This window comes from Bos javanicus, chromosome 23 (genome assembly GCF_032452875.1).
Source record: "Bos javanicus breed banteng chromosome 23, ARS-OSU_banteng_1.0, whole genome shotgun sequence".
In the NCBI taxonomy this organism is placed as follows: Eukaryota; Metazoa; Chordata; class Mammalia; order Artiodactyla; family Bovidae; genus Bos; species Bos javanicus.
The window spans coordinates 38,226,091-38,240,479 of record NC_083890.1 but is presented as its reverse complement, the minus strand read 5'-3'; positions in this window follow the sequence as shown (position 1 = coordinate 38,240,479).

Here is a 14,389-nt window from a genome sequence, read left to right as displayed (position 1 = left end):
TGAGGTTCTTGTACCTAACAAAAAGTAACCTTCCTTACATGCCAAGGCTCTTAGAAACCCTGTAAGCAACATACCAGGCTTTTTCCCCAAGGGCTTTATTGGCTCCATAAACTCAATTTTAGTTCCTGAAAGCTGTCTAGTCACATTTAAGTCAATGCAAAATCTTAAGTATGACATTTCAGTCAAAACCTTGGTAACATGACCAACATGTTCCATTGTGTCCTGTTACAAGGAGTTGTTCAGTCACTCAATCTTGTCCAACTGTTTGCGACCCCATGGACTGCAGCACGGCAGCTTCCCTGTCCGACTCTTTGCGACCCCGTGGACTGTAGCCTACCACGCTCCTCTGTCCATGGGATTTTCCAGGCAAGAGTGCTGGAATGGGTTGCCATTTCCTTCTCCAGAGGATCTTCCCAACCCAGGGATTGAACCTGGGTCTCCCACATTGTAGGCAGACGCTTCACTGTCTGAGCCACCAGGGAAGTCCATGTCCTCCACTGTCTCCCAGAAATTGCTCAAACTCCTGTCCATTGAGAGGTGGATAGTAATGCCATCCATCCATTTCATCCTCTGTCATCCCCTTCTCCTCCTGCCTTCAATCTTTCCCAGCATCAGGGTCTTTTCCAATGAGTCAGCTCTTTATATCAGGTGGCCAAAGTATTGGAGCTTTAGCTTCAACATCAGTCCTTCCAATGAATATTCAGGACTGATTTCCTTTAGGATTGACTGGTTTGATCTCCTTGCAGTTCAAGGGACTCTCAAGGCTTTTCTGCAGCACCTCAGTTCAAAAGCATCAATTCTTCTGTGCTCAGCCTTCTTTATCGTCCAACTCTCACATCTGTACATGACTACTGGAAAAGCCATAGCTTTGACTCTAGGGACCTTTGTCAGCAAAATGATGTCTCTGCTTTTAATATGCTGTCTAGGTTTGTCATAGCTTTTCTCCCAAGGAGCAAGCATCTTACAAGAAGAACAGATTCTTATTGAACTCATGCAGACAATTGTATTGCCATGAAAATAATATTCACTGAGAGTTTCTGAATGCTGGAGGGATTAGGCAGAGGGAAAAGTAAATGTTTCATCTTTGTTTACAAAGTTACATTTCATCAAATTGCTGTAAATCATATCACTTAAGAAAAAGTTTTCTTAAATCTGGAAAACATAAACACGTTTAAAAAACAGCAGTACTTTAAGTTAGAAAGTCGTAATAAATTATAATCATCTATCTCAGTTCATGTAGTCCCATGTAATTAATGCTTGTTAGTCTTGATCTTTTGCTAGAAGTTTTACAAAGCCATCAGTCTCTCCATTAGGATTCTGTAAATTGTTATTTAGTTCAGTGGTAATGTCTGAAAAGTTATCAGAAACCTGTATTGTAGAGTACTTGTTAGAATCCTCCATGAATACCTAAAGATAAAGCACTTTTGTAGGGACACTTGTAAAATTGTTAGAGTAAAATATTAACTGTAAATGACAAGACTTTAAAAGGGCCATAGTTAAAAATCTAATGAGGGTTGCAATTAATAAAGAATTTGATTATTTCTGTGCCACATAACACTTCAAGATAGTAACTATAATTACAAATGATAACATATCAGGACACATCAGATTTCTAGGAATTCCATACAATTTCTGGAATACTTATAATAAAAATATAAGTATAATCTAAGAAAAGTTTTGCACTACTTATTTGATAATGCTTCCTACGTGATTTAACATACCAAATAAGCTCTACTTTAGGGCAACATCGTTTTAGAAGGAGAGAGAACAAATCTTTTGAAATGTTCTAAGGACCCTCTGAAAATTCCTAAAATTAATTTGAGGTCAAAAAGACTTTGTGTAGAATTGGATTGGGTGGAGGGGTGGTGAGAAGTTTGTCAACAATATCAAAAGATTTCAAAAGATTTGATCATATAGGATCCCAGGGCACTGTGAAACAGTGACTAAGAAAATAGTTAACTGGTTAACCCAAGTGACAATCACAGACCTCACGGGGTGGGCAGCGCCAGCTCTGGTGTCATCTATGGGGAGGTGCTGCGTGTGACACCTAAGACCAGGGACACAGCAGAAACCAGGGCCCTCCTGAGATCCCCCAGGGCGGATCTCATCTCAGCAGCAGCTCCAGCTTCTGGGAGTTGGTGCGGAAGAAGGCACTCTGTGGCTGCTCAGTCAGCCGGGGTCAGTGTCAGCGAGGATGGTGGGAGATCCCTGCAGCAAAGGCTGCAGATGTCTACGTGGGGCTTGCTGGGGTTCGCCTGCTCTCCTCCCCCTGTGGTGAGCTTCCCCCAGGGGATCCCTCCTGGTGCTGAGCTGCTCTTGACTAGGGTATGGGATGACACAAGCCAAGTATGTTCTGTACTTTTCTGTGTTGCCGTCCTTGGTTTTTGAATCCACAGGGAGTCTGCTGGTTCTTTGTAGTCCAGAGGTTTCCCTGTTCACCTCCGTTTGTAGTTACTTATATACTGCTCCTGTTGTGTGTGTGTGTGAGACGGGGAGATCGGTATCGGGACCTCCTTGCCTTCCATCTTGCTGATGACACTCTCATCCCCTTTAGAAGAATTTTTAAAACTCTGTTGTGAATCTACTCTAGGTTTTTGCTTTGTGGTTGCCAAGAGGCTTACTTAGAATATCTCAAATGATGCAGTCTATTTTAAGCGGATAGAAACCTAATTTTTATTGCCTACCAACGCCTCACATTTTTACTCCTCAGCTTTTATCTTTTTGATGTCATTCTTTACTGCTTGTTATACTCTATATTCATTAACAAATTTAGTAGCTATAATTATTTTTAACACTCTTCTCCTGGAATCTTTGTACTATGGATAAGTGGTTAACACACCATCTTGTTACAGAATTAGAGTTTTCTAAGTCTGTGTATTTACCAGTGTGTTGTCTACTTTCATCTTTTTCATGTCACTAATTAGCTTCTTTTCATTTCAGCCTGAAATGAAATATTTTTTGCAAGGCAAAATTTTTTGCAAGGCAGGTCTAGTGATGACAGGCTCCCTCAGCTTTTCTTTGAGAGAGTTTCTATTTCCCCTTCATATCTGGAAGGTAATTTAGCCAGGTAGAGTATTCTGGACTGGCAATTTTTTTCCTTCAGCACTTTGAGTATGTCATTTGATCCTTTCCTGTCCTCTATGGTTTCTGTTTAAAAAAATCTGTGGTTAGCCTAATGGGGCTCCTTTGTAGGTTATAATCTTTTTTTTTCCCTGACTGCTTTTAAAATTCTAACTTTCTTTGATTTTTGACAGTTTCACCATAAAAAAGTTTCTTGGGGAAACTCTTTTTGCATGGAGATAATAAGGTGAGCCACTAGCCTAGCGCACTTGGATGTCCAAGTCTTTCCCCATGTTTGGGAAGTTCTGAGCTATTATTTCTGAGCTTTAAATAAAGTTTCTGCCCCTCTCTCCTCCTTTCCTTGTGGAAACCCTATTATTCTAATATTTATGTGGTTTTGATGGAATCTTTTAGATCATGTATGCTTTTTTTACTTTCTCATTTTTTTTCTTTGTTCTATTCTGACTGGGTTATTTTAAAATTCCTTTTCTTTAGTTCACTTATTCTATCTTCCATTTGCTCTACTCCACTGCAGTTTTTCTCTACCGCATTTTTCATTTAGTTCATTGAATTCCTGTTTAGAATTTCTGTTTTTATGATTCCCATCTCTTTGGTAAATACCTCGTTTTGTTCGTGTATGTTTTTCCTGATTTCATTGAATTATCTGAGTTTTCTTGTAGTTCATTGAGTTTCTTCCAGACCATCATTTTGAATTCTTTATCAGTTAGATCACAAAATCCCACACTCTGAACTTGGGTTTTGGATAATTATTGCTATCTTTGGGTGATAACACATTTTATTAATTTTTCTGTGAACTAATTTTAATTAAATTTTTTCATACAGTGTTTGAAGGTTACTTTCCATTTATACTCATTATAAAACATTGGCTATATTTCCTGTATTGTGCAATAATTTCCTTGAGCCTGTCTTACACCCAGCAGTTTGTGCCGCCCACTCTCCCACCCCCATAGCGCCCTCCTCCTCACTGGTGACCTCTAGTTTGTTCTCTGCATCTGTGTCTGCTTCCTTCTTCTTATAGTCACTGGTTTGTTGGATTCGTTAGATTCCACGTATAAGTGATACCGTACAGTATTCATCTTTCTCTTCTGATTTTTGTCACTTAGTATGACGTCCTCCGAGTCCATCCATGTCGCTGCAAGTGAAAACATTGTGTTCTTTTTACGACTGGGTAGTATTGCATTGTGTGTGTGTGTACATACACAATGTTGTTGGTGTAAGAGTTTTATCATAGCCTCATATCCTTTGCATTTCTGTGGTATCTACAATGTCTCCTTTTTCATTTATAGCATTGTTTATTTGGATCCTCACTCCTTTTCCCCTAGATTAGTCTAGCTAAAAATGTCCAAATTTTTGTTAGGTCTCAAAAAGCCAACTCTCGGTTTGGTTAATTTTTGTTTTTCTGTTCTTTATATCCTTTATTTCTGTTCTAATATTATTTCCTCGTACTAAGTTCGGGCTGAATTTTTTCTTTCATTCTTTAAGGCATAGAATTAAGTTGTTTATTTGGGATCTTTGTTTCTTTTTTTTTAATTTTTTTATTGGAGGATAGTTGCTTTATAGTATTGTGCTGGTTTCTGCCGTACATCAGCATGAGTAAGCCACAGGTATACATATGTCCCCTCCCTCTTGAACCTCCTTCCCACCGCCCACCCCCTGGGTTGTCACAGAGCACTGGGCTGAGCTCCATGTCACACAGCCACTTCCCGCCGGCTCTCTATTTTACGTATGGTCATGTGTATGTTTCCATGCTTCCCTCTCAATCCGTCCCGCCCTCTCCTTCCCACACTGTGTCCAGACATCTGTTCTCTATGTCTGCATCTCCACTGCTGCCCTGCAAATAGTTTCATCAGTACCTATCCCTCCTTTTAGATTCCACACAGGGCATTTATTTCTATAAACTTCCCTCCTAGAAACGTGTTTGCATCCCATACATTTTGGTATTTGGAGTTTCCATTTTCATTTGTCTCAAGGTACTGCTTTATTCTGCCTTTAATGTTTTTTCTTTCATTATTTTAATATATGACCCCATTCTCTCATGAATGTTTATGGTGACAAATCCTCTAACGGTTGCACGGTGGTTCCCTTGTATGTAACTTCTCTCTTGCTTCTTTCAAAATTCTTTGACTTTTGACAATTTATTTACAATGTGTCTCAATACAGCCTTATCCTGGTGCAACCTATGGGGTCCTTTGGGCCTCTTGGATCTAGATGTCTGTTTCTCTTCTCATGTCTGTGAAGTTTCCAGCCATTACTGCTTTAAATATTCTTTCTGTCCCTTTCTATTCTCCTTCTGGAACTTCCATAATGCAAATATCATTTCTTTTAAGTCTGTCCCTCAAGTACTGTAGGCTTTCTCCACTTTTCTTTCTGTTTAGTTTTTGTTCCTCTGTCTGAATAATTTCAAGTGCTATACATTGCTGATTCTTTCTTCAATTAATACATGGCCGACTCTGCTTTGAAGCTCCCTGTTTGAATTCTTCAGTTCCATTATTGTACTTTTAACTCCAGGATTTCTTTGTTCTTATAGATTCTATTCTGTTGTTGTTGTTGGATGTCTTGTTTTGTTCATGCATTATGTTCCTAATTTCTTCTATGTGTGTTCTTATAGTTCACTAAACTTCTTTAAAAGGATTATTCTGAATTCTTTTTCTGGCAGTTCATAGATCTGCACATCTTTAGAGTCAGTTACTAGAAGTTTGTTAGTTACCTTGGTGGTGTCATATTTATCTGATGTTTCATGCTCTTTTATTCTTTATATGGTATCTGACACTTAAGTAGTCTCTTCCTTCAGGCTTTGCAGGTTTGCTTTGATAGAGATAGTTCTTCACCAGTCAATTCAGTTTGGGTTTCTGGAAGTGTTTTCTGGCTAACATCCTTGGGCACATGGGGCCTGCCATTAGGGTCTATTTTTGTGAGGAAACTGTTCAAGCTCTGAGATCAGGGATGGAAGGTGCCACTTGCTATGAACAACTGTATAGAACTTCTGGCTTGGTTCCCTGCCAAGTTGCCTGAATTCTCTCATCTGGCTTACTGGGTGGCCAGAACTGGGAACTATAATCAGCAGTAGGTGGGGCAATGAATCAGCTTTCCTGTCCTGGTGGGGTGGGAGGATGAGCCCCAGAGCCCTACAGGAGCACACACTGAGTATCCCGGTCAGGTGAGGTCACTAGTTCTGCTCTGCAGACAGGGAAAGCCGCAAGCTGCGCTGCTTGTCCACTGTTTTAGGCACAGCTTCTGGGTGTGTTTCAGCCACCCGTGCGCCCTGGGCAGACTTCCCTGGCCAGGTGAGCTGAAGTTCGTATTCAGCAATAGATGGGGCTATGAATCAGTTTCCCTGTCTGAGCACAAGAAAAGCAGCTCCATAGCTACTCAGACTCTTTGTGCTCTTGACCCAAGATGATCCTTCCCCCAAGTTTTTTGGCTGAACAGGTCCACTGGCTTGGCTCTGGGGGCAATCACCTCTGCCTTCCTATCTCTCAGCTCAAGCGTTGCTGGGTTATATAGCAGCTTGTAGGCATTTTCATGGAGCCCTTCCTGTCAAATAGCACTAGGCACCATACTCCACAGTAGGTGGGGCTGTGAATTAACTCCCTGACCTGGGTGTAGCATGAAAGTGTTCATCGCTCGGTTGTATCCGACTCTTTGCAACCCCTCTGTCCATGGGATTCTCCAGGCAAGAATACTGGAGTGGGTTGCCATTCTCTTCTCCAGGGGATCTTCCCAACCCAGGGACTGAACCCTAGGTCTCCTGCATTGTAGGTGGATTCCTTACCATGAGCCACCAGGGAAGCTACATCTGGCTGTAGCAGGTGAAACCTCCATGCTTGATACTGGCTTTGCTTTGTGGGTGATCAGCTCTGCCTGCCCTCCTCTCAGCTCAAGCATTGCTGGCTTATCCGTTCTCTGCAGCCCTCATGTCACATGGGGCTGGGAGCTGAGTTTTGTAGCAGACAAGGCTAGGACCTAGCTCTCCTGCCTAGGTAGGGTTGGAGGACCCACTTCTGGCAGTTGCCAAGTTTTCCCAAATAGTCTTTCTAGTCAACCGGGGCCTGAAGGCATGCTTACTCTACAATGGGTTTAGCTGTGACTCAGCAATTCTGCCTGAGCAGGAGCAGACCATGCTTTAGGGCCAGCAAATCTCCATTGAAGACTGAAATCAGGCAGGGTTGGAACCCACTGAGTTCCCTGATCAGACTACGCTGCTGACTTGGTTCTACAGATGAGCAAACCCAGTGGTTGGGGCTACCCGTGGGCTCTGCAGGTAGGAACGTGGCCTGCCAAGATCTGAATGATGTTGCTGGAAGCCCAGCAGAGTCCCTGTAGGGCAAAACCAGAGTAGGGGCTCCTACAGAACAACCGAGGTGCTATATGTCACCCCAGTGTCTCTCTTTCCAGCAGAGGAAATGTAGGCTCAGGGAAGACCTCTCAGCCTGGTGCTCCAATGGCCTGGAGCTACTGTGTCTAGCTGGTCGTCATTCCTCTCACCCTCCTCATGGAGTCTGCTCTGGTCTCTGTGTTGCAGCGGGTATTTCAAACTCACTCCCACATTCTAGAATTCTCTCAGTGGTGTCTTGTCTGTGAATAGTTGCAAAGTCAGGAAAGACCTATGTCACCATCTTGTGATGTCACACCACCTGGCACTGTAGACTTCTGTGTCCACACTAGGTTTATGAATTCTTGCATTACTGTGTCCTGGTTGTTGCTGTTCTGTTGGTTTTTTTTTTTTTTTTTTGACACAATATGATGGGGGAATTCTGTGATTATAAATTAATTCTTGTTTGTTTTCTTCCAGTTACATTCAAATCATTTCCTGTTTCTGAAACCAAAATTATAATACATATATTTGTAGATACCATTGCTTATTAAATTGACTCATCTGGGTTTTTTGTTTAATTTTAACATATGTGAAGTGAAAATAACAAAGGTACAACTCAATTATATCGTGAAGTGAACATCTGTGTGACTACCATGTAGACCAAGAAACAGTGTTGTCAGCTCTCTATAAGGACCTGTCATGCCCCTGCAGCCTTCCTAAAAGTAATTACCATGACTTCTGATCATACACTTTGGGCATTTTTGCTTTTTGGATTCTATAATATGTATTTATTTGTGTCTGCTGCAGCTGCTGCTAAGTCGCTTCAGTCATGTCCGACTCTGTGCGACCCCATAGACGGCAGCCCACCAGGCTCCCCCGTCCCTGGGATTCTCCAGGCAAGAACACTGGAGTGGGTTGCCATTTCCTTCTCCAATGCATGGAAGTGAAAAGTGAAAGTGAAGTCGCTCAGTCGTGTCCGACTCTTAGCGACCCCATGGACGCCAGCCCAGCAGGCTCCTCCGCCCATGGGATTCTCCAGGCAAAAGTACTGGAGTGGTAGCTATTTCCTTTCCTTTTGTGTCTTTCATTTGCTTTTGCTTTTCTGTTATCATAGAAATACTTTTGTATATAGACCTTGTACGACATGACTTTGCTAACCTTCTTTATCGATCCTAAAATTTATCTGTATGTATTTTCTAAAGATTTTCTGTTTATAAAAGTATAGCATCTGCATTTAATAAAAGGTTTACTTCTTCTTTCAACCCTTACATATTTTATTTCTTTTTATTGCCTTATTGAATAGAGTAGGAACTCCTGTACACATTTTCTCCAAATTCAAGAGGAAAGCCTTTAACCTTTCACTACTAAGTATGACAAATACCATAGGTTTTTTTATGTTTATTAGTTCCTTTCTAATTTCTCAAGACTTTTTTTTTGAAAGGGTTGAAAACTAGACTGATTATTTTTTTATTCTAGTTTTAATAATTTACACATAACACCTTATTTAAGATGTATAACATAATTATCTGATGTGTTCACTGTCAAATGATTATCACAAGTCTAGTAAATATCCATCACCTTACATATTTATAGCTATTTTTCTTGTGATGAGAACTTTTAAGATTCACTCTCTTAGCAACTTTCAAATATACAAAGCAATGGTAATAACTAGTCACTATATTGCACTCTGCATACCCAGAACTTACTTATCTCACTCAAGGAGTTTGTGCCTTTTGACTACCCTTCACCCATTTCCTCACCCCTCATCTCCCACCTCTGGCAACCACCAATATGTTGTTTCTGTAAATTTGTTGTCATTGGTCTTTTTTCGATTCTACATATAAGCAAGCTCATATGATATTTGTTTTTCTCTGCCTGACTTATTTCACTACTTAGCATAATGCCCTCAAGGTCCATTCATCTTGTCACAAATAGAAAGATTTACTTTCGTTTTTTGACACAATACTACTCCATGATACATGTGTATATACATATATATGTATATATACACACACATTTTCTCTGTCCATCCAGCTGTCAATAACATTTAGGTTGTTTCCATGCGTTGACTATTAGAAATAATGCTTCAGTGAATAAGGAAGTGCAGATATCTCTTTGGAATAGTGATTTCATTTCCTATAATTATATACCCAAATGTGGAATTGCTGGATTATATGGTAGCTCTGGACATGGAACAACAGACTGGTTCCAAATAGGAAAAGGAGTACGTCAAGGCTGTATATTGTCACCCTGCTTATTTAACTTATATGCACAGTACATCATGAGAAACGCTGGGCTGGATGAAGCACAAGCTGGAATCAAGATTGCCAGGAGAAATATGAATAACCTCAGATATGCAGATGACACCACCCTTATGACAGAAAGTGAAGAACTAAAGAGCCTCTTGATGAAAGTGAAAGAGGAGAGTGAAAAAGTTGGCTTAAAGCTCAACATTCAGAAAACTAAGATCATGGCATACCAGTCCCATGACTTCATGGCAGACAGATGGGGAAACAGTGGCTGATTTTTTGGGGGCTCCAAAATTACTGCAGATGAAATTAAAAGATCACTGCAGGCATGAGATTAAAAGACCACTTACTCCTTGGAAGGAAAGTTATGACCAACCTAGACAGCATATTAAAAAGCAGAGACATTACTTTGCCTACAAAGGTCTGGATAGTCAAGGCTATGGTTTTTCCAGTGGTCATGTATGGATGTGAGAGTTGGGCTATAAAGAAAGCTGAGCGCCAAAGAATTGATGCTTTTGAACTGTGGTGTTGGAGAAGACTCTTGAGAGTCCCTTGGACTGTAAGAAGATCCAACCAGTCCATCCTAAAGGAGATCAGTCCTGAGTGTTCATTGGAAGGACCGATGTTGACACTGAAACTCCAATACTTTGGCCACCTGATGCGAAGAGCTGACTCATTTGAAAAGACCCTGATGCTGGGGAAGACTGAAGGCAGGAGGAGAAGGGCACTATAGAGGATGAGATGGTTGGATGGCATCACCAACTTAATGGACATGAGTTTGGGTAAACTCCGGGAGTTGGTGATGGACAGGGAGGCCTGGTGTGCTGTAGTCCATGGGGTCGCAAAGAGTCTGACATGACTGAGCGACTGAATTGAACTGATGGTAGCTCTACTTTTAAGATTTTTATAAACCTCCATACTGTTTTCTACAGTGGCTGAGCCAACTTACATTTCTACCAAGAGTGCACAAGGATTCCCTTCTCTTGACATTTTTGCCAACACTTGCAATCTCCTATCTTGTTTTTTATTTTTTTCAAGTGACCTTCAAACAGGTAGAAGTGATATCTCATTGCTGTCTTCCTTGATTTGCATTTCCCTGGTGATTAGTAATGTTGAGTATATTTTTACATACCTGTTGGCAATTTGTATGTCTTCTTTGAAAAAAATGTCTAATTCCTCTGCCCATTTTGTAACTCACATTGCTTACTTTGATGCTGTTAACTTGTTCTTTATATATTTGGACATTAACCCTTTATCAGATATATGATTTGCCAATGTTTTCTCCCATTCCATGGGTTGCCTTTTTGTTTGATGATTTCCTTTGCTATGCAGAAGCTTTTTAACTTAATATTATCCTACTTGTTTATTTTTGCTTTTGTTGTCTTTATTTTTGATGTCAACTCTAAAGGATCCTTACCAAGGCCAATGTCAAGGAGCTTACCCTCAAAATTCCTTCTGGGAGTTTATGGTTTCAGACCTTATAGTCAAGTCTTTAATGCATTTTGAGTTAATTTCTGTGTGTAGTATGAGAGATTCTTTTCATTCTTCATCATTCATTCCATTTCATTCTTTTACATGTGACTGTCTACTTTTCCCAACACCGTTTATTGGAGAGACAATTCTTTCCCCATTCTATATTCTTGGGCCTTTGTTCTAAATTTCTTGACCATATATGCATAAGTTTTCTTGAGGCTTTCTCTATTCTGCTTCATTTGATCTGCGTGTTTGTTTATATGACAATAGCATACTGTTTTGATGAGTATGATGAAGTGTGATGCCTCCAGCTTTGTTCTTTTTTCTTAAGATTGCTTTGGCTCTTGGGGGTCTTTTGTGATTCCATACGAATTTTAGGACCATTTGTTCTGTTTCTGTGAAAAATGCCATTGGAATTTGCATTGAATCTGTATATTGCTTTGGGTAGTATAGACATTTTAACAGTGTTAAACTTTTCAGTCTTTGAGTATGGAATATCTTTCCATTTATTTGTGTCTTCTTCAGTTTCTTTCATTAATATCTTAGAATTTTCAGTGTACAGGTCTTTCACCTCCTTGGTTAAATTTATTCTTATATTTTCTTCTATTTGATGCAGTTTTAAGTGGGGGTGTTTTCTTAATTTCCTTATCTGATAGTTCATTATTAGTGTATAGAAACACAACTTTTTTGTACATTGATTTTGTATCCTTTATTGAATTTGTTTATTAGTTCTAAGAGCTTTTTTTGGTGGAGTCTTTAGAGTTTTCTATGTATAATGTTATCTGCAAATAGTGATGGTTTCACTTCTGCCTTTCTAATGTGGATGATTTTATTTATTTTCCTTGCCTAATTGCTCTGGCTAGAACTTCTAATACAAAGTTTAATAAAAGTGGGGTGTGGGCATCTTTGTCTTATTCCTGATGTTAGAGGAAAGCTTTCAGCTTTGCACAATTAAGTCTGATGTTAGCTCTGGGCTTGTCATATATGGCCTTTACCATGTGAAGGTACCTTCCCTCTATAACTCTGTTTGTTGAAAGTTTTTACCTTAAATGCATGTTAAATTGTGTCAAATGCTTTTTCTGCACCTGCTGAGATGATCATGGCTTTTTATCCTTCATTGTGTTAACATGGTGTTTCACATTGACTAATTACAGGTGCCGAGCCTGCCTTGAAGCCCTGGGATAAATCCCATTTGATCGTGATGTCTAATTCTTTTAACGTGCTATTGAATTAGGTTTGCTAATACTTTCTGAGGATTTTTGCACCCATGTTCATCAGGGATATTAGCCTGTAATTTTCCTTGTCGGCCTCCCTTCTGGTTTTAGTATCAGGATAATGATGGTCTTATAAAATATATTTGTAAGTGTCCCCTTTTCCACTTTCTGGAAGATTTTGAGAAGGACTGGTATTAATTCTTCTTTAAGTGTTTGGTAGATTTCGCCAGCAAAGCCATCAGGACCTAGACTTTTGTTTGTTGAAAGGTTTTGATTACTAGTAAGTGAGTCTGGGTGAACTCTGGGAGTTGGGGATGGACAGGGAGGCCTGGCGTGCTGTGAGTCATGCCGTCTCGAAGAATTGGACACGACTGAGCAACTGGACTGAAGGAGATTTAATCACTAATCAGTTTGTTCAGATTTTCTGTTTCTTCCTGATTGAGTCTTGATAATCACGATGGTGTGATCACTGACCTAGAGCCAGACATCCTGGAATGTGAAGTCAAGTGGGCCTTAGAAAGCATCACTACGAACAAAGCTAGTGGAGGTGATAGAATTCCAGTTGAGCTATTCCAAATCCTGAAAGATGATGCTGTGAAAGCACTGCACTCAACATGCCAGCAAATTTGGAAAACTCAGCAGTGGCCACAGGACTGGAAGAGGTCGGTTTTCATTCCAATCCCAAAGAAAGGCAATGCCAAAGAATGCTCAAACTACCGCACAATTGCACTCATCTCACACGTTAGTAAAGTAATGATCAAAATTCCCCAAGCCAGGCTTCAGCAATATGTGAACCGTGAACTTCCAGATGTTCAAGCTGGTTTTAGAAAAGGTAGAGGAACCAGAGATCAAATTGCCAACATCTGCTGGATTATCGAAAAAGCAAGAGAGTTCCAGAAAAACATCTATTTCTGCTTTATTGACTATGCCAAATCCTTTGTGTGGATCACAATAAACCGTGGAAAATTCTGAAAGAGATGGGAATACCAGACCACCTGATCTGCCTCTTGAGAAATCTGGATGCAAGTCAGGAAGCAACAGTTAGAACTGGACATGGAACAACAGACTGGTTCCAAATAGGAAAAGGAGTATGTCAAGGCTGTATATTGTCACCCATATGCAGAGTACATCATAAGAAATGCTGGACTGGAAGAAACACAAGCTGGAATCAAGATTGCCGGGAGAAATATCAATAACCTCAGATATGCAGATGACACCACCCTTATGGCAGAAAGTGAAGAGGAACTCAAAAGCCTCTTGATGAAAGTGCAAGAGGAGAGTGAAAAAGTTGGCTTAAAGCTCAACATTCAGAAAACAAAGAAAGATCATGGCATCCGGTCCCATCACTTCATGGGAAATAGATGGGGAAACAGTGGAAACAGTGTCAAACTTTATTTTTCTGGGCTCCAAAATCACTGCAGATGGTGACTGCAGCCATGAAATTAAAAGACGCTTACTCCTTGGAAGGAAAGTTATGACCAACCTAGATAGCATATTCAAAAGCAGAGACATTACTTTGCCAACAAAGGTCCGTCTAGTCAAGGCTATGGTTTTTCCTGTGGTCGTGTATGGATGTGAGAGTTGGACTGTGAAGAAGGCTGAGCGCCGAAGAATTGATGCTTTTGAACTGTGGTGTTGGAGAAGACTCTTGAGAGTCCCTTGGACTGCAAGGAGATCCAACCATCTCCTTCAGTCCATTCTGAAGGATATCAGTCCTGGGATTTCTTTGGAAGGAATGATGCTAAAGCTGAAACTCCAGTACTTTGGCCACCTCATGTGAAGAGTTGACCCATTGGAAAAGACTCTGATGCTGGGAGGGATTGGGGGCAAGAGGAGAAGGGGACGACAGAGGATGAGATGGCTGGATGGCATCACTGACTCGATGGATGTGAGTCTGAGTGAACTCCGGGAGTTGGTGATGGACAGGGAGGCCTGGCGTGCTGCGATTCATGGGGTTGCAAAGAGTTGGACACGACTGAGTGACTGATCTGATCTGATCTGAGGCTGTATGTTTCTAGGAATGTATCCATTTCTTCTGTATTGTCCAATTTGTTGGC